Source organism: Schistocerca piceifrons, chromosome 6 (assembly GCF_021461385.2).
Source record: "Schistocerca piceifrons isolate TAMUIC-IGC-003096 chromosome 6, iqSchPice1.1, whole genome shotgun sequence".
NCBI lineage: Eukaryota > Metazoa > Arthropoda > Insecta > Orthoptera > Acrididae > Schistocerca > Schistocerca piceifrons.
Genome location: NC_060143.1, coordinates 447,379,136 through 447,406,816, shown reverse-complemented (window position 1 = coordinate 447,406,816; position 27,681 = coordinate 447,379,136). Strand labels below are relative to the sequence as shown.

At 42.3% G+C, this 27,681-nt stretch overlaps 1 protein-coding gene and 1 pseudogene across 1 annotated transcript in view; one reads left to right on the top strand and one right to left on the bottom strand.

The window, feature by feature from the left end:
* Positions 1–27,681, top strand: part of LOC124803370 — a 164,645-nt gene that overhangs the window by 38,464 nt on the left and 98,500 nt on the right. The gene's annotated exons all lie outside the window — the stretch shown is intronic.
* Positions 6,738–6,855, bottom strand: LOC124803525 (annotated as a pseudogene).

Below are 27,681 nucleotides of genomic sequence, written 5' to 3'. Positions count from 1 at the left end.
GAAAAGCCAACGGGGCCATACATCGCAAGGCTGCTGAGCCGGTGCCTCCGATTTTTACTGCCCGTGCAGTGCCAGTCCGCTGCCTAGAGTTACGGCGAGGAGAGCACGCCTCATCGGGTCGTCGCACGCCGTCGAGATGTCATCCTTGGCTATTATTGGAGTTCTAGCTAAGTGAAGTGTGATGATTTGCCGAAGAAATGGTCTCTCGCACCTAGCACACTGCTTACCACCCTGAGACAACTATCCTGATGCTTAGGGGGCTACCTACTCGTAATACAGACCAGAGTGATAAAACATCATACTGATAACTAGCCTCATTTTTTGTAAATTTTACTTCATTTTCTAGTAGCTAAAATCATTTACCCTCTCAACATGTGAAATTTCATTTCGTTTCGTCCTCCCCTTCTGGGTGCTTCATTCTTTTGTTTGACTATGCACTGGGTGGGCACAAAAGAGCTTTATACACTTTTTATACTCATACAAAGAAAACGGTAAAACTTATTCCCTCTAGACCTTATCCTGTTAATAGCGTGTCTCTGGAAGTCAGTTTGATGTATTCTACCGCAGTTGTGATCCGCTTTTTGTAAATTTGGCAAGGATTGTGGCTGGGGTGGAACGAACACTTTGTCTTCGGCATAATCCAAATTATAAAAGTTCAAGTATGGGGATCGTGGTGACCACCTGCATCACTCATTATCATCAGAATCTGCACAGCAATCGTCCAGGCAAATGTGTGTTTACGTGTTCCCGCACAGCCAAGAGTGAAGCTGTTGGAATCTTCTTACAATTGAAGCGCAAGTCACAAAGAAAACAAGCCTGTGACGCTTGTCTCCACGAAAAAGAAGGGGCCATAAATCTGCGTCGATATTGCGCAAAACACATTGACCTTTGCAAAATCTTGTTCGTGTCCGATTGAGAAAAGGGGTTTTCTGTCCCCCAAAAAACAAATGTTGTACGAACTAACTTCACAGACGGTGAAAATGCTGTTTCGTCACTAAAAATTAACCTCTTTGAACTTTCGTTGTCCATCCTCACCAACACCTCAGTGCAAAAGTGAAATCGTGCAGCATAAGCTGCTGGAGTGATTGCCTGGGCCAACTGCAGTCTGTACGATATCACGCACAAGCGTTTGCGTAGGGCTTTGGAAACTGATGTTTATGGGATCTGAAGCTCACTACTTGTACGACGTGTCGATTTCTGTAGGCTTCCCTGGAATGTTGCTGGAACGCCATCAACATTTTCCTCCGATGCAGGCCGACCAGGGCTTTTTCCTCTGCAAAGGCAGTCCTTCTCTTCAAACTGTTTGTGCCAGGTATATATGGAGACTCTTCTGGGTGGCTCCTGGTGAAAGTGTGTGCAAAATGTTCGTTGAATAGCTATTACCAAATCCCTCTTTGCTAACTGAGCTAAAAAGATTTTCTGTTGTGATATGGCCGCCAGTTTTTACACTACACACCTCTCCCTGGTGGCCCCTAGCCTGAAACGAAAGAATTGTACCCACACGTAAGAAAAAACTTGCAGAGATATTCTGCTAAGGTTAAGGTTTGAAGCGGGTAAGTAGTACCATTTAGCTCGTATGAATTTTTGAAAGTGTGAAGTTCCTTTTGTGCTCACCTTGTATTTTAACACACAACAAAAATTCTTAGGAAGTCGTTACCGGAAGTATGTGGATGCAGCGTAGCTCTGGACGGAAGTGAAACGCAGACAATATACATTTCAAAAAATACACACTTTTGAAATGTGTCTTATTGCTTCCGTAGCGCTGAAAATATCAACTATGAAATATTATATCAGAAAAAACGCTGTATTTGTGCCACTTTTCTTCCACTAAGCTGTATTTACAATCAGTTTGTAAGCAACAGTACTTTATCGTCGCTGTAATACTGCACCACAAGTGTATTCGGTTGAAGATAAAGACTAAGGTGAAGATTACTCGCAAACCTCATGTCACTAATAACGAGGTGCCGGATTGAATCAGGGATGTCGAGAAAACCTGAGAGATCAAACACAAGGCTTTCAATAAAGGTTCATCTGATTTCAAAAGGTTATATTGCTTACACGAACCAAGACTTGTGGTGAATTTTAACTTGCGCATAGAAATTAAAAGATCACCTTGGCACAAGTTGAAAGTTGCAAATTTAAAGGGTTGCCGATAGCGGATCCTGCAGCAGCTAGTTCGCTTGCTCGCTCGTTCATTCATTAAACAACTGAGAGAATTTTCTTGAGGCCGAGAAGCTTATGTCCACGAAACAACACAATTTTTGAAAACATCGTTCGTGCGAAACTCGGTTTGCTCTTTTCTCACATGATATACTACGAACTACAGATGAAGGGCAACAGGCAGAATCCATATTTCTAGACGTCCGGAATTCATTTGACACGATGCCACACTGCAAACTGTCAACGAAGGTGCTGGCATATGGAATAGGTTTCCAGATACGTGAGTGGCTCGAAGGTATCTTAAGTAATAGAACCCATTATGTTGTCCTCGACGGCGAGTGTTCGTCAGCGGCAAGGGCATCGTCCGGAGTGCCCCACGTAAGTGTGATAGGAGCGTTCTATATACCTAAAAGATCTGGTGGATAGACCGGACAACAATAAGCGGTCGTTTGCTCGTGATGCTGTGTTGTACAATTAGATGTCGAAGTAGAGTGACTGTGGGAGGATACAAGATTACTTAGACAAAATTTCTAGGTAGTGTGATGAATGGCAGCTAGCTCAAAATGTGGGAAAACGTAAGTTAATGCGGATCAATAGGAAAAACAAATCCGTAATTTTCGGATACAGCATTAGTAGCTTACTGCTTGACACAGTCACGTCGATAAATACACTCCTGGAAATGGAAAAAAGAACACATTGACACCGGTGTGTCAGACCCACCATACTTGCTCCGGACACTGCGAGAGGGCTGTACAAGCAATGATCACACGCACGGCACAGCGGACACACCAGGAACCGCGGTGTTGGCCGTCGAATAGCGCTAGCTGCGCGGCATTTGTGCACCGCCGCCGTCAGTGTCAGCCAGTTTGCCGTGGCATACGGAGCTCCATCGCAGTCTTTAACACTGGTAGCATGCCGCGACAGCGTGGACGTGAACCGTATGTGCAGTTGACGGACTTTGAGCGAGGGCGTATAGTGGGCATGCGGGAGGCCGGGTGGAAGTACCGCCGAATTGCTCAACACGTGGGGCGTGAGGTCTCCACAGTACATCGGTGTTGTCGCCAGTGGTCGGTGGAAGGTGCACGTGCCCGTCGACTCGGGCCCGGTTCGCAGCGACGCACGGATGCACGCCAAGACCGTAGGATCCTACGCAGTGCCGTAGGGGACCGCACCGCCACTTCCCAGGAAATTAGGGACACTGTTGCTCCTGGGGTATCGGCGAGGACCATTCGCAACCGTCTCCATCAAGCTGGGCTACGGTCCCGCACACCGTTAGGCCGTCTTCCGCTCACGCCCCAACATCGTGCAGCCCGCCTCCAGTGGTGTCGCGACAGGCGTGAATGGAGGGACGAATGGAGACGTGTCGTCTTCAGCGATGAGAGTCGCTTCTGCCTTGGTGCCAATGATGGTCGTATGCGTGTTTGGCGCCGTGCAGGTGAGCGCCACAATCAGGACTGCATACGACCGAGGCACACAGGGCCAACACCCGGCATCATGGTGTGGGGAGCGATCTCCTACACTGGCCGTACACCACTGGTGATCGTCGAGGGGACACTGAATAGTGCACGGTACATCCAAACCATCATCGAACCCATCGTTCTACCATTCCTAGACCGGCAAGGGAACTTGCTGTTCCAACAGGACAATGCACGTCCGCATGTATCCCGTGCCACCCAACGTGCTCTAGAAGGTGTAAGTCAACTACCCTGGCCAGCAAGATCTCCGGATCTGTCCCCCATTGAGCATGTTTGGGACTGGATGAAGCGTCGTCTCACGCGGTCTGCACGTCCAGCACGAACGCTGGTCCAACTGAGGCGCCAGGTGGAAATGGCATGGCAAGCCGTTCCACAGGACTACATCCAGCATCTCTACGATCGTCTCCAGGGGAGAATAGCAGCCTGCATTGCTGCGAAAGGTGGATATACACTGTACTAGTGCCGACATTGTGCATGCTCTGTTGCCTGTGTGTATGTGCCTGTGGTTCTGTCAGTGTGATCATGTGATGTATCTGACCCCAGGAATGTGTCAATAAAGTTTCCCCTTCCTGGGACAACGAATTCACGGTGTTCTTATTTCAATTTCCAGGAGTGTATTTAGGCGTAACGCTGCAGAGCGATATGAAATGGATATGATAAGGGAGGCGAATTGTCGACTTCGGTTTATTTGGAGAATTTTGGGGAGGTGTGGTTAACCTTAAATAGGGCGCTAGTGCTACCTATTCTTGAGTACTGCTCGAGTGATTGGGATCTGTACCACGTCGGATTAAAGAAAGACATCGAGACATTTCAAAGGAGGGCTGCCAGGTTGTTACCGGTATGTTTGAACAACAAGCAAGTGTTACCGAGATCCTTCGGAAACTCAAATGAGAATCTTTTGATCGACAGTGACGTTCTTTACGAGGAACGCTATTGGCGAAAGAGAACTAATATTTGAAGCTTATTGCAGAATGATTCTACTGCCACCAACATACATTTTGCGTAAAGGCTACGAAGATAAGATGCGCTAAATTATGGCTCATATGGAGGCATACAGACAGTCGTTTCTCCCTCGCTCTATTTACGAGTGGAATGGGAAAGGAAATGATTAGTAATGGTACAGGGTACACTTGCGGTGCATGTATGTGAATGTAGATGTGGAACATACTGAAAAAATCCATACCTTAACAGCCTGGAGCTGCAACAGACTGGCAACATTCCTTAACAATCAGTAAGCATTCCATCCCCGATTCCTTAAAGTCTCGAACTCCCATTTATAAAAAAAACTCTCAGACATCGGATTACTTTACAAGTGTGTCCATGTGTTGCATATCTGACGTCATCATGTAAACGAGAGAATGTTTAGAAAAGGTTTGAAATTATGGGTAAAGTTTGTTGGAAGTCGCTAAGTCGTCTTATTCTTAAATACTAGATGAATATGGCCTGGGAAATATTTTGGTCGTCAGTTACGTTGCCTGAAGACATATGCACAGTTTATAAGGTAGTAATTGTCCTATGGAGTTAAAGCTGCAACATAAGACAATATCTCCTAACGAGTAGATTATGGCAGCATGTCATTCTCAATGGAGAGAAGTCTTCCGAAGTAAGATTTATTTTAGGTGTGCCGCATGGGAGTGTCGTAGGACCGTTGCTATTCACAATATATATAAATGACCTTGTGGATAACATCGGAAGTTCACTGAGGCTTTTTGCGGATGATGCTGTACTATATCGAGTGGATGTAACAATGGAAAACTGTACTGAAATGCAGGAGGATCTGCAACGAATTGACGCATGGTGCAGCGAATGGCAATTGAATCTCAATGTAGAAAAGTGTATTGTGCTGCGAATTCATTGAAAGAAATATCCTTTATCATTTAGCTACAATATAGCAGGTCAGCAACTGGAACCAGTTAATTCCATAAAATATCTGAGAGTAGGCGTTAGGAGTGATTTAAAATGGAATGACCATATGAAATTAAAAGTCTGTAAAGCGGATGCCAGACAGATTCATTGGAAGAATCCTAAGGAAATGCAGTGCGAAAACAAAGGAAGTAGGTTACAGTACACTTGTTCGCCCACTGCTTGAATACTGCTCACCAGTGTGGGATCCGTACCAGATAGGGTTGATAGAAGAGATAGAGAAGATCCAACGGAGAGCAGCGCGCTTCATTACAGGATGATTTAGTAATCGCGAAAGCGTTACGGAGATGATAGATAAACTCCAGTGGAAGACTCTGCAGGAGAGACGCTCAGTAGCTCGGTACTGGCTTTTGTTGAAGTTTCGAGAACATACCTTCACCGAGGAGTCAAGCTGTATATTGTTCCCTCCTACGTATATCTCGCGAAGAGACCGTAGGGATAAAAGCAAAGAGATTAGAGCCCACACAGAGGCATACTGCTAATCTTTCTTTCCACGAACAATACGAGACTGGAATAGAAGGGAGAACCGATTGACGTACTCAAGGTACCCTCCGCCACACACCGTCAGGTGGCTTGCGGAGTATGGATGTAGAATTAGATGTAGATTTTAAATTTATAAAGTGAGTCAAGAATTATCTAAATATTGAATGTCAAAATTTCTGACCACCAAAACTATCACAATCGTTGATGGGCCTTGGTGTATTATGTGTTGTCAATTCTCGCCATTTGAAGGTACGTTCCGCACTGTCGAACATAATGGTATAGTAGGCATAATTTTTCATCCTCACTGTGTTACCGTACTCCTCCTCATTGTACAGTACGTGTTTTCAGGGACGCATTCGTCCCGGCATTCTTTTATGGATGACAAGAGGCGTTCGAGAAAGTGCGGCAGAACTTCATGCGCCATTGCCACGCATGTATTGAGAATGGCTGCCGCCACTTTGAACAGTTACTATAAACTAAAAATAAACTCCTCCCGAACAGGCCACCAAGGCCCAACGGTACTGACCGGCCGCCGTGTCATCCTGATCTCATAGGCGTCACTGGATGAGGATATGGAGGGGCATGTGGTCAGCACACCGCTCTCGCGGCCGAATGTCAGTTTCCGAGACCGGGGCCGCTACTTCTCAATCAAGTAGCTCCTCAGTTTTGCCTCACAAGGGCTGTGTGCACCCCGCTTGCCAACAGCGCTCGGCTGACCGGGTGGTTACCCATCCAAGTGCTAGCCCAGCCCGACAGCGCTTAACTTCGGTGATCTGACGGGAACCGGTGTTACCACTGCGGCAAGTCCGTTGGCTTGAACAGTTACTATGAGCTACTTTATTGTTATACTGTGTACGCTGTGTATGTCCACAATACAAGAAATGTGCATTTCCGACCATTGGTTCTATATCTCAATATTATCAATTCTGTAATCTCTGTCACCTGTTTCAATTGGACCCAAAAGGTTTGAGTCATCGTGTGCGTATCTTAAATCTGTATAAACAAAAAATTAAAATAAAAGCATTTTACACACTCTTGGATGTGGAAAGTTCAAAAATGGCTCTGAGCACTATGAGACTTAACTGCTGAGGTCATCAGTCGCCTAGAACTTAGAAGTACTTAAACCTAACTAACCTAAGGACTTCACAAACATCCATGCCCGAGGCAGGATTCGAACCTGCGACCGTAGCGGTGGGGCGGTTCCAGACTGTAGCGCCTAGAACCGCTCGGCCACAACGGCCGGCGATGTGGAAAGTGTTACACTAGTCTCAAATTTGTGAAAATTTAATTTAAGAGTTGATCACAAAACTGACACTGCTTGATTGCCCTTTCATCTATTCGGAACTGATGTCCGTCATGAACATCTTTGTGAGGTGTGCCCTACACGGGCACGAATATACACTCTTGTATTCGTCGTGTGCCACAACTTGTGGCGTGGAAGTAAACACCCTCCAATTGACTTCTTGACGAATTTCTTTCATTATAATAATCGCTCATTATTTAAATGATTGTTTCTTAAAATTGCAATTCCAGGTTGTAGCTGGCTATACAGATGTTCCCCAGTGTTCTTAATCTATAATAAACTTTTAATGAAAAGTTCCGCTACCACAGATTTGTTTGACAGGGAAACTTATTGAAGAAACGGGTAACGTTCACAAAAAGAATGGTTCAAATGGCTCTGAGCACTATGAGACTTAACTGCTGAGGTCATCAGTCGCCTAGAACTTAGAAGTACTTAAACCTAACTAACCTAAGGACATCACAAACATCCATGCCCGAGGCAGGATTCTAACCTGCGACCGTAGCGGTGGGGCGGTTCCAGACTGAAGCGCCTAGAACCGCACGGCCACAACGGCCGGCTAAACGTTCACACTACGTAAAAATTACAAAATCCTCTCAGACAACAGACGGCCTCGATTCGTAAAGTGCAGGAACTGAACAATAGTATGTTAGGGTGCTGTACCGAAGGCCCCAAGTGAAAAAGGACACTGTGGACGCTAAAACTGACCGGAAAATAAACAAAGAAAGATATTGTTTTATTTATTTTTTTACTTACCTTTATTCATTCAAGGATCATCTCACAGTCATGTATTATAAGAATACCAATCAATACACCAAAATATAACACAATGCGTACATAACATACTTTAGTAGGATAGGTCTGGTAGCCTATGGAGATAGCACAGGTGTTGGGCCGTACCTGTAAGGAGCCAAATCGCCCGTTTGTAAAGTACCCCTTATGTTGAAACCACAGTTTATTTCCTTAATTTCATTTTTACAATTTCGTATCGCGTCGGCAGCTATGCCGTTAGCATTCAGTGAATAAAGCGTTACTGTAGAATGCACACAGTCGGTAGTAACATTTCAGATCCAATGCTGGCTGAAGGAGCCGGTAGACCCTATGGTGCCGCCTGTGAGAGTGGTGTGAGGCGCTTTAGCTAGACGTAACACCCGTTGCGGCAGCAGCGAGATGCATAGGGAAACCACCGATGTTCTGGCGCGAAACGACGAATATTGTTCAATAAATATTTGCTAATAAAAGTCGCTTTTTCCAATACTGTTATTAGGAGAATCAAACAGGTCATTAGTACTTTCTTACAACAATATTGCAACGCCAAAAATCGTTCGTCTTAATAAATAAATGAATAATGTTCAAGATAACGAAAATGACGGACGGTACAAAATATCACGAGTACAAGCACGAGGTACAGACTGCGCGCCATAGTTGGCCAGCGTTGTCAACCGTACAATTTTTTATTATTTTAATTTTTGTGGTTTATTTAATTTTTGGCCATTTATTTCACAAATACGATTTTGAGCAGCCTACATGGCAGTCCGTCCAGCCGTGGGATTCCCCAGTTTCATTATGCTGTAGCTGCATAAGTCAATTAGGTTATTTCCAGAGATGAATCCCCTGGGGAATTCACCATATTGACTGCTTTGCATCCTGCGCAGTGCTCATACATAAGTGAAAACGATTACAGTTAACTTGCTTGCTCAGTTGAGGACAACGAGCTGTTTATAAGGTGTTAAGTAGTGCAAAATTATGTCGATGGAAACAGAAGACAGTGAGAGTGGTCCTAGCACTGCAATATTTGTGCCGTAAAGGCAGACGAAGCACTTCGGAGCTCTTCGGATCGTGGCTAACATCGATGGCGGGCGAAGTGGTTCGGCTGTAAGATCAGAGCTGGTTCGGCAGTCTCGGAGGACTGACATGTTGTCTGTCTTGGTCGGTAACGCTAAGAACTTAATTAGCATTTTCTGATTATCTGGACATGTAATTGAGAAGTAGTGTGATAGTGTTTATGCAAACACGCAAGTCATTATTTTGTTTATTTCCTGTGAAAGTGTGACGAATGAAAATTATATGTTGTTCATTAAGTGGACTATAATTGTGCAGTTTCTCGTATTCTGCTAATAAAAAAGCGAGTGGCGTCCCGTTCAAACAAACTAATTCAAAATTTAATTATTTATACACTACTTTATACAATAACAGTGCCTCCCTGACAGTTTATAACAGCCTCAATATACAGGACTCAGCGATCTGCGTGCTGTTTTCTGCGCAGGGATCAACAACCACAGAAGACTGCAGGTTGGTGAACATTATTCAGAACTTGTGCATTCCACTCAGAGCGGTGGAAGCAACTGGTACCTTGCGCGTATTGCAATGTTGGTACAAATGAGATCAGTGAGACGTCATCTGTGGCAACACGGAGGAGGTAGGAAGGAAGAAAATTTTCGACGGAAAGGGTTTATCACATACACGTAAATTTCTCTTTCTATCTATCTCTCTCTTTCACTTTTCGTAGTACTCCCAAGAAATCTACAGCGGGCGTGTTTAAATGTTAAGAGACGAAAACAAAAATGTAGGAAAGTTTGGAAAACTAATCCGGAATGTAAAGGCTGGTTGTCCGCTGTAATGGAAATCTGAAAGGGCTAGATGGAGAATCTGTAACGCAACTTTAGTGTCTGAATTAGGACGTATTAAAAAAAATTCTAGAAATGAAAATCTTGTCAAAAACAAAAGCCAGACAGTTTTGAATACATTTGTGAAATCAGCTACAATTGTTGCGTCTTTAAATAATCAGGCTCACATTGCTGAAATTAAATTGGCATGATTCGTGGCACAAATCAGTCTTCCTTTCAGTGTTGTAGTTCAGCTGGAGGGCGTAGTTAAGAGTTGCTTTTCTGATACCTAAAATCGCCGACGCTGTACACCTGGGTCGCACTAAATGTTCCCAGGTCGTATAGAACATGATAGGACTGAGTCGAAAGAACGAACTTGCAAAAAAAATTGAGACATACAAAATTCAATGTTCTAACTGATTAGTCAACAGATGCAGGATCTGTTAAAACGTCGTGTGTCGCGTTCAGATACTTTGATAAAGACACAAATAAAATTGAAATTTTGGAATCTTTGTGGCACTTTTAAGCTGAGTGAATATGATAAGGCAAACGAAGGTACAAGTAAAAACCTTTATTCTAATGTAATGTTTTCATATTCTGAGTACAAAGTTCCTGAGAACAATATTATAGGGTTTGCTTTAGACAGTTATAATTCTATGAGGGGGTCAAGAAACTCTGTTGCTACCCGGTTAACTGAAAACTAATTATTCTCAAATATATATGTCACTCGCTTCACATATGTGCCACTGAAGCTTGTAAATATCTTCCCAGACATTGTGAAGACGTAGCTAGGAACCTTCTTAACAGTTTTAAAGCTAGTGCTAAGAGACAAGCACAGCTGCATAGTTCCAAAAGTTTTTAGATATAAAAATTTATAAGTCGTTGCATCCATCACGGACAAGATGGGTATCTTTGCGGACCGTTGTAGTGAGAATTTTAGACCACTGGATTGCTTTACGTCTCTATTTTGGTTCTAAATACCAAAAAGAGAGGTTGGTTCAGCACAAGAATTTCACCGAGCCCTCAATGAAAATTTTGCCAAATATTGTTATTTATTTTTGCTCTATATTCTACAGTAATTCAAAGATTTAAATAAGTATTTTAAGAGTACTAAAGTTGTCATTATTACTTACATAAAAATATGGTAGAAGGGTACAAGGAAATATTGCTTTGCTAAATGGACGGCAGTACGTCGTAACCAATAAACTGATTGACATTGGCCCCAAAAACAGGTCAAAGTTTCTTCCTGACAGCTAAATGTACTCGTATTTGGGAGTTGAAGTTATGAAGGTAACTCAGAAACCAGAAGCACGTACTGAATGGGATGTCGTGTAGGACTTTTACTGCAGATATTGCGATTTCATGCAGACAGGATTTTCAGAACTGAAAAATGTATGTAACTTTGATGATCATTTATTACCACTGCTTGAATTTTTTGACGCCGAAAAGTGCTCTTTCAAACAAAGAAAGAGAAAACAACTCCCTCTCTTATCCCTTTTACGTCAAAATTGCCAAGAATACTCTCTCTAGATGATGATAAGCATCTACAACAAATCGATGATCACTGGAGGAAACTTACTACCGTAAAAACAGACGAAAATATTAAGAAATGTTCAGAAGTGGACGTATTTTGGGGGAACTTCCTCAACATAAAAACTTTATTTGGCGAGAGAGAATTCCCAGCCCTACCAAAGTTTGCGCTTTCGTGTTTATCCTTGCACATTCAAATGCTGAGTGCGGAAGAGTTTTTAGTAAGATGAATCTTATAAAAGTGAAAAACGGGAATAGGCTCATTACTTCCACAGCGAATGGATGTTTGGTTGCCAGCTAATGTTGAGGAGCGGTAGCTCGGGGAAAAATTTTGTTTCTACTGAAAATATGGTTAGTAGCAGTGGCCATCCGCTTTCGTCCCTCAATTTCTGACCTTCCAGAGAAAGATGATGATGATTGTGATGATGGATTGCATTTTTGAGTCGTCTTTCAACGCAAGCAAAGAACGAAGTCATTTTTATATAATTTTTTATATAATTTTATCAACCATATTTAACTCCTGTAAGTTGTTTTCCAATAAAAAAAATTAAACGTCAGTAGCATTAAATGTGGAGACGTTAACGTGAAATAATCGGACAAGCCTGTCTTTATGGGGTACCAGTACAAAGCTCCGGCCGTGTGTGCCCAAGAGTTCTTCACAATGCACTGTAACAATCATAACAGCGCTCTAATTCCGTTCTTCTTGACGCAAAGCATGTAAGTGAGTAAAAGTTTAGAAAAGGATTGAAATCATGCTTAAAATTTTTTTCGTTACGTGCTTTCATTATGAAGACAGGATGATTATAGGATAGGTAATTTGCGCTCCGCTTCAAGCAGAAGCACGTTTTTGACGCAACTCGCTATTTCTGACTTCATATCTCCTGAACTATTGCTGTATAGTGATATTATGTTGAAGTGCAGTAAGCGATAAACTTTTCTTCGTTCCATCATTTGACGCGGGCTGTCAGCGAGAAAAAATTTCGTGAAGGTTTGAAATTATATGTGAAATTTGTTGGAAGTCACTGTGTGTTGTTATTTTCGGGTAATGGATGAACGAAGTTGGAATATTGGAGCACCACCAACTTCAAGGCAAGTACTTAGCTTATAATTGTAATATTCATCTTATAGTGTTAAACGTAACTTACTCTTAATAGGTAGATTATGATAGCATGTGAAATTTTTAAATTTGGTCAATAATTTCGCTAAATAAATGAACCTTTTGTTGCCCCTGTAAATCGTTAGGTAGGTCACCTGCAATAAAATGTCCAAGACACACATTCAAAAACGGATTTTATGTTGTAGATCATAGATATGTACGACCCCTAATGAAATGTACAATAATTTTGATGTAATTTTGTGATCCAATGATGCTGAAAGGTTGGCAACGCTAAGTCATCAGTCGCTGATAGGAAGCCTTCAGACCTAGTTCTGCCATAAGACCATGCGCTCAGAAAATTGTTAGTTTTCAGTTAAATCATCATTAGTTGTGTCGATATTATCAGTTTATGGTGTTTAATAAATAAATACTTGATAATGGATACCCTTTGAACGTTATTCCGAATAATATAGCTTCCCGTTTCATCTCTTAGAACCACAGGAAGTAGAAATGCACTTTACAGAGAACCCGACGGCTATGACACTGCTTCTGCGAAGGACACAAACTTCGAGAGCTTCTCTCCATATCAGGTACAAAGGATCCTAAAAGGCGTATCACTAAAATAATCCAAGGACAGACTGTCTTAATATCCGCAGAACTCGGATGGAAAAGTACAGCCAGTCATACTGTACGCCCTTTGTGCCAACCTCTAAGAACCTAAGAAACTCTTGGATAAACTGAGACATTTCTGGTGGTTTAGCACAAGGGAGTGGGAGGGATCCTTGCAATTTGATTTAGTGTTCCAGGAAAACCATGGAAAACCCAAATCAGGATGGCCGTATAGTGGCTCCATCCTCTGGAATATGAGGACAGTGTCTCAACAGTTTCACTGCCATAATCTGCAATTCTCTATTGTATAATGTTACTTAATTTACAAACAAATCATTTCAGGTAACTGCCTAAATAAAGCATTCACTGAAGGCACCCGCTGATGACTCCTGGACTGCTTCCGATCATTTGCAATGTAAAACATAGGTCTACTCTTCACTGCCCCTCACACTAAGACACACACCGATGACTCCTGGACTGGGAAGATGCTGCTGTACCTCTTATCTCAATTCCGGACTCCACAGTCAACTGATCACCTGATAAACCAAGTCAATGGACATTACTCTCATGCGTTATACATCTTGACACATAACCGACATGGAACAAGCAGTGTATTGAAATGTGAAAAGGTGTTGTAGTTTCCCCCTTCATTGCTATCCGTTGCTCTGAGTCCTCTAACAAGTAATCTTTAACTGTGTAATACGTCGTACGTATGAGCAACATTTTAGCTGACTTTTTAAACAAATGTGTTTCAGTAATTTCTTCGCTTCCTTTGGGAATTTATTATACAGTTCTACCTCCTGATATAAAAAAAACTGTTTCCAGTTTATTTATGTGTTTTTCCTGGGTAAATGTAACTCCAAACTAGCTGTTGTTCCATGATTATGAATGGAACTTTTAATGCAATATTTAGTAATTTTCTCTGAGACACACCGCAGATTGGTATATATACTCAGTTGGTACTGTAAGGATACCTAATTTTTTAAATAGCTGTTTACAGTGAGCACGGCTTCTACTTTCATTTACTATTCTTATGGACATTTTCTGCAGTTTAAAAACCGTGTTCATGTTTTGTGCCTTCGATCTTTAGAAAAGAACAATTGAGTGTACGTACATAGGCATAGTACGTCACCACAAGACACTGGCTGTTACAAACTGATGTGAACATCCTAAGAGCATAGCACGGTGATAACATTTTTTTCTGCCACTATCTTAAAAAACTTTGTGTTCCCTACACAACCTAAAGATTTATCATCTAAGCTTAACATGCGTGCTGTCCATTTTGTTTGTGTTCATCGTTAACTTATTACATACTCCCCCGTTGCAAACGTCCTTGGTTTCATGTGCTTTTTATAATAGGAGTTCCGATGTTTTATATATATATATATATATATATATATATATATATATATATATATATATATATATATATGTTGGAACACGAGAGGCAATACTGACCCTACGACTTATCTTAGAAGCTAGACTAAGGAAAGACAAACCTACGTTTCTAGCATTTGTAGACTTAGAGAAAGCTTTTGACAATGTTGACTGGAATACTCTCTTTCAAATTCGGAAGGTGGCAGGGGTAAAATACAGGGAGCGAAAAGCTATTTACAATTTGTACAGAAACCAGATAGCAGTTATAAGAGTCGAGGGACATGAAAGGGAAGCAGTGGTTGGGAAGGGAGTAAGACAGGGTTGTAGCCTCTCCCCGATGTTATTCAATCTCTATATTGAGCAAACAGTGAAGGAAACGAAAGAAAAATTCGGAGTAGGTATTAAAATCCATGGAGAAGAAATAAAAACTTTGAGGTTCGCCGATGACATTGTAGTTCTGTCAGAGACAGCAAAGGACTTGGAAGAGCAGTTGAACGGAATGGACAGTGTCTTGAAAGGAGGGTATAAGATGAACATCAACAAAAGCAAAAGGAGGATAATGGAATGTAGTCGAATTAAGTCGGGTGATGCTGAAGGAATTAGATTAGGAAATGAGACACTTAAAGTAGTAAAGGAGTTTTTCTATTTGGGGAGCAAAATAACTGATGAAGGTCGAAGTAGAGAGGATAGAAAATGCAGACCGGCAATGGCAAGGAAAGCATTTCTGAAGAAGAGAAATTTGATAACATCGAGTATAGATTTAAGTGTCAGGAAGTCGTTTCTGAAAGTATTTGTATGGAGTGTAGCCATGTATGGAAGTGAAACATGGACGATAAATAGTTTGGACAAGAAGAGAATAGAAGCTTTCGAAACGTGGTGCTACAGAAGAATGCTTAAGATTAGGTGGGTAGATCACTTAGCTAATGAGGAAGTACTGAATAGGACTGGGGAGAAGAGAAGCTTGTGGCACAACTTGACTAGAAGAAGGGATCGGTTGGTAGGACATGTTCTGAGGCATCAAGAGATCACCAATTTAGTATTGGAGGGCAGTGTGGAGGGTAAAAATCGTAGAGGGAGACCAAGAGATGAATACACTAAGCAGATTCAGAAGGATGTAGGTTGCAGTAAGTACTGGGAGATGAAGAAGCTTGCACAGGATAGAGTAGCATGGAGCGCTGCATCAAACCAGTCTCAGGACTGAAGACCACAACAACAACAACAATTGGTGTGCAAAACGTAAGGACGAAACTAACTTTCGGATGATGTGTCTCTGCCAGGTAACATAGTCCGATGAAACCGTACCATGAGTAGAAAGAACTGCTACAGTACAGTACGGAAAGAAACTGAACAAAATACGCATTCAGACGGACAGAAGTGAGACTTTTATTTAAAGACAATAATTATACCGAAGTCAGCGTGATTTGTTATGGTCTCCTGGACAATAAAAAAGGCAGCACATGGTTCTTAACAGAGTATGTGATCGCGGGCGGCACTGCAAGCTCTGCGACGTACTCTCTTGCTGGTGATGAGGTTGATAAAAGGATCTTGTAGGACCCTCCAGTCCTCCTCCAGCGCGGTTGGTAACTGTTGGATGGTCTTTGGTGCATGTGAACCTGTTGCAGTTGGTCTCCCCAGCACATCCCTTAAGTACTTAAAGGAACGGGAAGGCCGGTCCATTCGCCTAATATTCTCTCGTTCCGAAAGCTGCTCCACCTGTGCTCTTCGATTTACTCCGCTTTAGTGGCACAATCAACGGTAACATTTCCATCGCTGTCGTGCAGTGACAGTATTGACTTTTTTTTTGGCACTGGTATACTTTACATACGACCAGAAACTATTAAAAGCATCTCGCGTTGACGTCCGCACTACATTTCGAGCTCCCATGAAACTTAGCCAGTCTTGGGGATTTTACTTCTAACGTCTCGTGACAAGTAAAGGTCCATCTTTGACTACGCGTCATGCACTGTACTGTGTACAGTGTACAGTGCATGACGCGAACACATCTCACCAAGGAAACGTCACAAGCTGTCTGATGCAATGGACAACTGGCACCAGGGATAGTGGTGTACGTGCAGAACAAGTTAATGCGCCGGAGCGGTGCTTGCGGTCATCATATGACACACGTACTACGAGCTAGACGGGCGTGGTGGACAGGCGTGTACCCTGTTTATCAACCCTACTCGTTTCAGTCTAAAACATAAATTCGGGGTCTTTGAGAGAGTGCTTCAGAACTGCATGCGCCATTGTAATGCATGCATTGAGACTGGCGGTCGTCGCTTTGAATAATTACTACTAGCTATGTTGTTGTTATGCGTTGTACGCTGTATATGCCCCTAATACAATAAATACGCGTTTCCGACCATTAGTTACTTACCTCACTATAACTGGTTGCGGACCCACTATCACCTGCTTCAGTTTGACTCGGAAGGTTTCAGACACCATGTATATTCGTACTTCTTTTATACTCAATTGTTATAGCAAATACCAATCTGTAAACTTCGTTACTTATATCACTGCACAAAACAGACGACAGACGATTTAATACAATAATAATAATCACTTACTTCTTCCTCTTTTTTCTACTGCGCAATCGCGCTATGTTTCCACTGACGCCTTTCTGGAGTTCACACGTGATTAATGTTTTCATTCCACGCAGACGACCGTTAGACATCTAGCCAAGCAAGAAAAAGATTACGAAATGCTCCAGGAAGCGCAAGAGCGGCATGTGAAGAAGGAAAAAAAAGACGAATAAAGATTGCATCGGACTCAATCAGCACTTCGGCGAATCATCTAAGTACGTCTTGTGATCGAGTGGAAACAGGGCATATTTATGATGGAGCAGCGAGAAGAAGACTATAGCAGGACACGAATTTCCGATCAATCAGCACAGCGGTTAAGTTCGTTAACTTTTTTTCCTCCGCTTGCAGGAGTTGGCAGAGAACGAGTGATTTCTGGAGTGCAGAGGATGGTGATGTCAGAAGCGAAAAAGGGTACGGACGAGAGAAAAATGGAAGCATCTAATGAGAGAGAGTATATGAGAGAGACGTCCGGAGGGGAGAAGATCGTGTGGAGAATACGCCGGGGCTATTAACTTAGCACTTCTAAGTACTCCCGCTCGTCTCGGGTATTAATTAGCTAACAGGCATCTCATTAACAGTTAAAGCGCCGCCGTATATTATTAAAAGCTCGTGACGCTATTGAAACAAAAGACGGACGCCCGGGGGTCACCGGCGAGAGCGGTTTCCCGCGACAAAGCAATTTGTACTCGCGGCCTATGGACCCCCGGGGTAATTGCTCGGCGTGAGTACGTGTACGCCCGTGCGTGTGCGTGTATGTGCGCGCGCGCGCGCGATGCAGTGCGTGCGACTGTGCTGCGCTCTCGCGGCCGCCGCTCTGACTGAGTGGGGTCTTAATTGCCCCTTGACCACGCGCGTGGTGTAATTAGCGCAGAATTTATTAGTCGGTCGCCTGACGGATGGCCCAGAATTTGTAATAATCTGTTTGTTTGCAGATGCGTCCGTAGGGGCCCCGGTGCTCGGTCACGAGGCCTGACTCTCTCTCTCCCGTAGCCTTTTCTCTTCCACCGCACGAAATGCTAATTAATTGGGAAATTTCTCCGCGCAATTTGTTAATGAGCTCTGCGCTTCGCACGCGGCATTCTTGTGATATCTGCGGCGGGAAACGAGTATTAATCTCCTGTTCTCGGACACGGCGGCGCCACACTGGCTGCAGCGACGTTGCCGTGGAAACCGACGAGATAAGCGGCGGAAACCACGCTGTCTGCCCACCGCGAACATCCTACTTATTTCTGCGTTCCTTGGCAATTCGTTACCGGAACGTAGGCAAGGGGTTTTCATAATTTTTGCCGCGTACGTTATCTGTTTTATCCTCATCGGGATATGCCTTAGGTGAGTTTGGTTCTAAGGCGTTAACGAGACCGCGTGTCGTGGTAGAAACCGCAAACATGTTTGCTGCGAATTATACGAAGGAGTAAGGGTTCGTACAATGGGCCGAGGGAAAATGAAGAGCTGACGTGGAGCTGTACATCTGGAGGTAAGTTAGTTGCATATCAGCAGCTGACGGAGTGGGCTAATGTTAGAATTATCAGATCATCAGTGTGAAATCTTGACATTACCACCTAAACTACTAACTAGAAAAAAATGCACACGAATAAAAAAACTGAGGAACTACCGAGCATATATACATGTTATTAGTCCGCTGACGGTGCTGGTGAAGAGACTGCGACTATCGTTTAGTAATGGAAGAAAAATAAAGAAAATGTGGAAATATTAATTTCAATTGCACACCTACAAAAATCCTCCTGGAATGAGGAAACAAGATGAACAGAAGTCTTAGGCGAAAAGAAATGAAATGGAAACAGAGAGAACTAATCTAAAATACTAGACTATCGTTTACGGTAAACGAAACATTGCCATGGTCACATGAAACTAATATGCTCAGTATACCACAGATAAGTACATCACAGTATACGTATGGTTAGGGTTGTTGAAATGCGCTCTATCTCTAAATTTGATTTGAACCCTCTGCCTGGCACTTTATTGTGAATAGCATAGTAATCACGTAGATGTAGATGTCGCATCGTTCGAAACGTTCGTGTGCAGTGACAATAACGGCATTTAAATGTTGTGTCAAAGACTCAAACAGGTTACTGATACCTTTACTGCAAATTTCCCTCCACGCAGTTAATTCCTGAATCACCGGCCGTAGTGGCCGACCGGTTCTAGGCGCTACAGTCTGGAACCGCGCGACCGCTACAGTCGCAGGTTCGAATCCTGCCTCTTGCATGGATGTGCGTGATGTCCTTAGGTTAGTTAGGTTTAAATAGTTCTAAGTTCTAGGGGACTGATGACCTCAGAAGTTAAGTCCCGTAGTGCTCAGAGCCATTTGAACCATTTTGAATTCCTGAATCCACAAAGTATCAACAGTGTTTACCATAAAGTAAATGGCAACCGTACAACGGTAGCTGCCACTACCGCAGACTACCACAATATAAATCACAGTTCCTACAAATCCTGTGATCACTTCTTACATTTCTCTTACGCGTAAAACACGATGACAAGCTACTCAGTAATGCGCAAAGTATGTACGCCTGTATAACGTGTTTCTCCAACAGATAGGGAAGCATATTTGTTTCCACAGTCATAACTCAAACGAAAAGGGATTTCTTACTACAACCAACATCTTCCTTGCGCCAGCACTTTTCAGATCTGTTCTGCCAGAAAACACCCTACAGTTAAAACAAAAAGTCCTATACGTAATCACAGAAAATTATGTGCTAAATATCGTTCATGAAGTCTCATTGAACGACAATTTGCAATCGGGAGAAAGGAAAGCAGATGAAATGACATAAAATGTATTGAAGAATGTAATGTATTTAATTCTGATTGTTCCAAAGCACTAACAAAATCATCGCGCAATATAAATTAAAATCCGTTTTAAAAGTTGAAAAGAAAATTGAGGCTCTCTTAAATGCCGATCAGTTTGGCATTACGAAAAGTAAAGGAATCAAATAGGCAGTTGTGATGTTGCGGTTGGTAATGGAAGGTAGACTAAAAAAAAAAAAAAAAATCGAGGAACGTTCTTAGGATTTTTCGACCTTGGAAAAGCAATGGACAATATAAATAGGTGCAAGATGTTCAAAATTCTGATAAAAACAGAAGTAGATTGTAGAGAAACAACGTGTGCAAGAACCAAGAGCTGACAACAAGATTGGAAGAGCAAGAACGAAGTATTAGGATTAAAAAATGTGTAAGACTGAGATGCAGTCTTTCGCCTGTACTGCTCAATCTGTACTTCGGAGAAGCAATGATGGAAATGAAAGATTCAAGGATGGGATTAAAATTCAGGGTTGAATTAGATTCACTGATGACATTTCTAGCCGCACGGAGTGGCCGAGCGGTTAGAGACGCCTCGCACGGATTGCGCGGCCTCTCCCATCGGAGGCTCGAATCCTCCCTCGGGCATGGGTGTGTATGTTGTCCTTACAATAAGTTAGTTTAAGGTAGTGTAAGTAGTGTGTAAGTCTAGGGAACGATGACCTCAGCAGTTTGGTTCCTTAGGAATTCACACACTTTTTTTGACATTGCTAACCTCAGTAAAAGTGAAGAATAATGACATAATCCGTTCCATACGATGAAAAGGCTAGTTTGTATAGAATTAGGATTGACAGTAAACCGAAGACAGCAGAAAGTAATGAGAACTAGCAGAAATATAGTGAGAAATTTATCATCAAATGTGGTGGTCTCGAAACAGACGTACTTCAGGAATTCTGCTACCTGGGAAACAAAATAACCCATGATGGAAGTAGCAAGGAGGACATAAAAAAGTAGATTAGCACAGGCAAAGAGGGGATTTATGGCCAAAAGAACTCTACTAGTATCACATTTGCCGGCCGCGGTGGTCTAGCGGTTCTCGGCGCTCAGTCCGGAACCGCGCGACTGCTACGGTCGGAGGTTCGAATCCTGCCTCGGGCATGGATGTGTGTGATGTCCTTAGGTTAGTTAGGTTTAAGTAGTTCTAAGTTCTAGGGGACTGATGACCACAGATGTTAAGTCCCATAGTGCTCAGAGCCATTTGAACCATTTAGTATCATATTTAAGCTTTAATCTGAAATAAGAATTTCTGGGAACGTACATTTGGAGCACATCATCGTGTGGTAGGGAATCATGGACTACAATAAAGCTGAAACGGAAGTGAATTTAAGTGTGTGAGATGAGTTAATACAGAAAAACGCTGAAAATTGGGTGGACTGGTAAGGTAAGGAATGAGCAGGTTCTCCGCAGAATCGGTGAGGAAAGGAATGTATGGGAAACATTGACAAGAAGAAGGGAAAGGATGATTGGATATGTGTAAAGACGTCAAAGTGTAACTTCCATGGTACAAGACGAAGAGAGACATTGGAATACACCCAATAAATAATTGAGGACTTTGGGTGCAAGAGCTACACTGAGATGAGAAGATTGGTACAAGAGAGGAATTCAGAAACATGGTTCACATGGCTCTGAGCCCTATTGGACTTAACATCTGAGGTCATCAGTCCCCTAGACTTAGAACTACTTGAACCTAACTAACCTAAGGACATCACACACATCCATGGCCGAGGCAGGATTCGAACCTGCGACCGTAGCAGCAGCGCGGTTCCGGACTGAGCCACCAGCAGTGGTGGATGTAGAGAGAGAGATGCCAGAGTTTTGTGAGGTTACTATAAGCGGACGATCTGGACGTGTGTCCGCCATAAAAAGGAAATTTCTAAAGATGGAGGTCATGAATTGATATATATGATGACTTTTGAACACTATTAAGGTAAATACATTGTTTGTTCTCTATCAAAATCTTTCATTTGCTAACTATGCCTGTCAGTAGTTAGTGCATTCAGTAGTTTCAATCTTTTATTTAGCTGGCAGTATTGGCGCTCGCTGTATTGCAGTAGTTCGAGTAACGAAGATTTTTGTGAGGTAAGTGATTCATGAAAGGTATAGGTTATTGTTAGTCAGGGCCATTCTTTTGTAGGGATTGTTGAAAGTCAGACTGCGTTGCGCTAAAAATATTTTGTGTCAGTTTAGTGATGATCAGAATAAGTAAAGAGAGAAACGCCTGAGTACGTTCAGTTTTACTCAGCTGTCTCTGTATGAAATAACGTAGAAGCTTACCAGCACAGTTATTCAGAATTTTCCAAAGGGGACGTTTCAAACTGATCATCCTAAAAAAAAAAAAAAAAAAAAAAAAAAAAAATGAAACCATGAAACCATATATTTAACTTCCTTCATAAAGACTACAGCAAGCCAGTGTGTATCACAGTTTATATAACTTATTGTATGAGATATTGTGCTTGTCATCTGCTTTGATCTGCTTTGCTGACATCTTCCTACAAACCCTGTTTGTTTCACTTTGGGAACAAGCAATTTCCTGCCATCAAACGAAAGATGTTGGGAAAACCTCATTACGAAATGTTCAATTCGACACAGATCATACCAGAAACGACAAACACCGCAAACACTGACGGCGCATGGCATTGATTCGACAATTCCTTAATAAGATCCGGAGGTATAAGACACCAGTTACCACTGTGCAGGTCACGCAATCCCTGTAAATTATAGACAGGTACTTTGCTCCCGCAGAGCTGGCACTCGATAACGTCCTGGATGTGCTCCAACGTATTCATAAAGACGATTTTGATCGGATATCAACGTAAATTCTCTATTACACTCTTCAAGATTTGTCCTGTGCGACATGGACAATTATCCTGCTGGAAGAAGCCTTTGTAGTCAGGGAAGACACCTAGTATTAAGGGATACAGCGATCAGCAATAATGGTCACGTAGCCCAGAGCCGTACGGTGCCTTCGATTCCTACCACAGGTCCCTTAGAAGGCCAGCATAATACCGTCCCCATTGGCCAGCGAGCGTCGTGCAATACACATCTCGATCTCCCGTCCGCATGGATGATGGTTTTTCCGGTCACGACCATCTACCTGGTTTAACACGGGAAGTGATTCATCAGACTAGGCGATACGTTTCCATTGATCGACAGTCAATGGGGGTTATCATGAGAACGCATAGAGGTTGTTCACTATGTAGCCCCCCCGATCAGCATGTGGTATCATAGATGGAAGCCACTCTTACCGGCGTCTGATAGTTGGCAACGGAAACGCTAGTTCCCGACAGACGACGATAGCGGTCGTGCAGGCACCTCGTAGACTCAAAGATGCGCCCTCGCTGAGCCACGAGCGTCCTATGCCGCCGCGATAAAGGATGGACGGTGGCAGCTACACGGACCAGTCTCAGTCGCAGTCTTCGACAGACTTCTGTCTTACAAGAGGAGGCCACGACGTTTGGAACGCGGATTTACTGCAAACTTCGTACACTCGTAGTACTCCTTGAGGACAACAAAATGTGTAAGCAGTAGCGCGTACTTCTCAAGCGTTATTGAAAAAATCGCAAGATAATTTCGGTCGTCAAATATATATATATATTGTCAGTAGGCTGTTTAGGTTTTTTATTGGTAACGCCACCTCTGTATGAAAATCACTGGCTGTGCTGTGTGCAGTCTGTGGCCGCTTTGCATTGTAGTAATACTCGCCATTGTAGTGTTGGGCAGCGGCAGCTGGATGTGAACAGCGCGTAGCGTTGCGCAGTTGGAGGTGAGCCGCCAGCAGTGGTGGATGTGGGGAGAGAGATGGCGAAGATTTGTAATTTGTCATGAACTGCTATATTTATATATGATGATATCAAGGTAAATACATTGTTTGTTCTCTATTAATATCTTTCATTTGCTAACTATCCCTATCAGTAGTTAGTGCCTTCCATAGTTAGAATCTTTTATTTAGCTGGCAGTAGTGGCGCTCGCTGTATTGCAGTAGCTTGAGCAGCGAAGATTTTTGTGAGGTAAGTGATTTGTGAAAGGTATAGCTTAATGTTAGTCAGGGCCATTCTTTTGTAGGGAATTTTGAAAGTCAGATTGCGTTGCGCTAACAAAATATTGTGTGTCAGTTTAAGCACAGTCATGTATAATTGTTGAAAGGGGACGTTTCATATGTCGACCCTTAGCCGAGGATACCTCACTGGAATCTTCTGATTTTTTTCTTGTAGTTTGTGTAATTAGTGTAGATTTTGTTTATTGATAGCGCGTAATCATAGAGAGAATTTCCTTTGTTGTTGTAGTTTTTCATTGTTGTACAGTAAAACAGTTGTGGCATGCATGTAGATTTGCACCAAGTATTTCGCAGCTGCGTTGGCAATTAAGTAGACATTATTTCCATTGCTATGTTATTTTATTTTGCTCTTCAAATTGTGCTTTTCTGTGTTATCGTGTGAAATATTGTGACAATTATGGCGTGTGAAAAACGTAATACTAGGCTCCAAAGTAAACTGAGAAATGACAGTGAAGACGAAAGCAGTGTGTTAGCGCCGCAGAGTAATGAATTAACAAATGTTCAAAGTAGTAATTTGGTAATTGCGCATAGGGAAATGGAGCGGGCGGCAAACAATGGTGTAGACAGTGAAACAATTAGTGAAGAGGGAAGCATTATCGATCGATCGGTCGGCAACAGCTCGCCTCAGGAATCCGAAATGACAGGACACAATTTTGCAAATACTGTAGATTCAGGTTTTGCGTCCTCACCGTTTTCCCAAATGAGTCAAGACACGTTTTCCGCTTGTCAAAATGTGAATGTTGCCGGTGCAAATTTACTGCCGAAAAGCACTGAGGAACATGTTTCAGACACCAGTGCATTGTTATTACAGTTAATGCAACAAATGGGACAAAAGCTACAAAAGTTAGACATAACACTTGAACAAAATCAGAAAGAAATGGGACAAAATCTTCAAAAGTTAGACACAATGGAACAAAATCAGAGACAAACACAGCAACAGTTAGACACACTGGAACAAAATCAGAGACAAACACAGCAACAGCTTCAAAAGTTAGACTCATTGGAACAAACTCTTGAACAAACGCGTGAAGATTTAACTACTGAGTTACATAACATTGAATCGAAATGTCAAAAAGTCTGTAATGACGTAAAAACTCAAATTTGTGAGCATTTTCAACCTATTTTTTCGCGGCATGAAAATGTATTACAGAATCACGAAGCAGCCATAAAAGAACTGCAAACCATTGTTCATGAAAATCACGACACCTTGCAAGCTAAATTTGACTCAGTTGCATCTACCGATTCGGTTACGCAACTTGCAAAAACTCAGGAAAACTTAAAGAACACAGTAGATTCGATTTCAACACAAATGGACACTCTGAAACTTGGTTCAGAAAAACACATTGAGGAAATGTGTTCACTATCGGAGAAAGTAGCCGAACTTTCGGATCAGTTCACTAACTTATCTACGAAGGTAGAGGATAATCTGAACGACACAAAACCGGTAGTCTTTAATGACACAGAAGAGTGCGAACAAATTAGGAAATTCAAACAAAATCAGAATCAAATTAATACGCAACACCAAAGAGAAATCCGGGAAGTACAAGATCAGCTGACACAGGTAATTCAAGAATTATGTATTTCAGAGGATACTCGCGCCCCAATAAGGGAAGAGGGACTTAGAAATACGGAACAACCACAAAATAATAACACAGGACACTTCGGAAGTTATGAAAGAAATTGGCAAGGTGCACCGAATTTTGAAATGGAACCGCCGAAACGACGTAACAATGACCGATATGCGACTCGCCGACATGATGACTTTGACTATAAGCTGTTCATTACTACACGTAAATTCAAAACATTTAAGAATTCTAGCAACGACATTCATCCACAAGCATGGCTCCATCAATTCTCTCATTGTTTTCCTCCCAACTGGTCATTGGAGCACAGATTAGAATTTATGTGTGGCTACTTAGAGAATGAACCAGCTGTAAGAATGCGATCGGTCATTCACGATTGCCACAGTGAAGGAGAATTTTACCATGCCTTCCTCTCAGCATATTGGTCTCAAGCCACACAAGACCGCGTAAAACATGGCATCATAATGATGAAACATTTCGAACAATCTGAATTCTCCAGTCTTGTGAAATATTTTGAAGACATGTTGCACAAGAATCAGTACCTGACAAACCCATACAGCCCCTCAGAACTCATCCGCATTTGCTTAATCAAATTACCTGAACATTTACGACATATTATTTTGGCAGGACGTTGCAAAGACGACATTGAAACATTTCAAGGACTGTTACAAGAACTGGAAAGTGACACTGACAATCGCGGAACGCGAAAACAAGGACACAACAATTACAGGCCACATCCGTCACAATTCCGTGACGACAGAAACAATAACCGGACACGACTGGTCTATTCTTACAACGCAAATCGTGACCAAAATAGACACCACCCGTACGACAACCGTTGGCAGAGTAATAATAGTTACAGAGAAAGATCGCATTTCCGTAGTAATGAATATGACAGAGACAATCATAGAAATAGACAATATGACAACCAGAACTATTATTATCAAGGGAGACAGAATAACTTCAGACGCAACAGTTCAGCGCGCAGTTACGGCTCAGGGAGAAATTCTCCACCACATGACCGACAAACAAGAAACTATGTAAACTACCGACATAACGACAGACCTGAATTCCATCAGAACTGGCGAGCTTTAAACAGAGCTGGGCCCTCTCGGCAAGGCGAATTTGTGGAAGTTAGGTCTCCTAATCCCAATAACGACGCGCGCCAACAAAGGAACAGACAATGACTCGCACCGCAGACATCCGCGTGCTCCGGCTGGCTCAGAGAAAAATAACATTGACGCTAACCCTGTGAAAAATTCCAGTATTCTTTACCGACGTATACTGCATGATAATTGCGTTCAAGCTGAAATTCTGAGTACTTTGAAGAGTAAAAGATTGTACCACATTTCACATGTAAAACCGATTATTGAAAGATAATCTGCTTTTTAACTTTGTCTTTGCCATAAAACGTTTCACTTCACGTTACTAGTATGCTTTAGAATCTGTTAACATGTAACAATGTTTGAAGTGAAATATCCAATCAAGAACCAAGAGAACTTACTTAAACAGAAATGACGAATGCATTGTTATAGTGAACAGACGTCACAGTGTTATTGTGTGTGTACATTCTTGCTTGTTAGTTGCACGATTATGGAACGACTATAAGGCTTACATACTTAGAACATTTACCAGTACTGCTAATGAGATTTTAATGCAACATTTTGGTTTACTTGAAAATATATTCTGGATTTAAAGTACTTTCAGTGAGATACCAGATGGCACAGTGGTTAGTTTATGTGACAGCTACACGATTTTATCACGACGCTACTAATGAGTGACAATTTACAATGTTGCTTTTGCAGTGTTTCTGTTTTATATCTGCACAGTTTTTCTGAATACTTCTGGAAAGTAAAACATGTTTTAGTAGTAACTTTTGTGGTACAGCAACAATGCGATTGTCTTTTCCGTAGCACAACAATACGTTACAGCACAGTACTTTCTTCATCACGGCAATAAGCGTAATAACTAAGATATCTATACATAAAGCATTTCACTTTTGTTTATCATGAGGTAAGTACATTCACTTCTGCAGAACTTAGCTTTCGGAGGACGATAACTACGACACTTCCACAGAGATTATCTTACA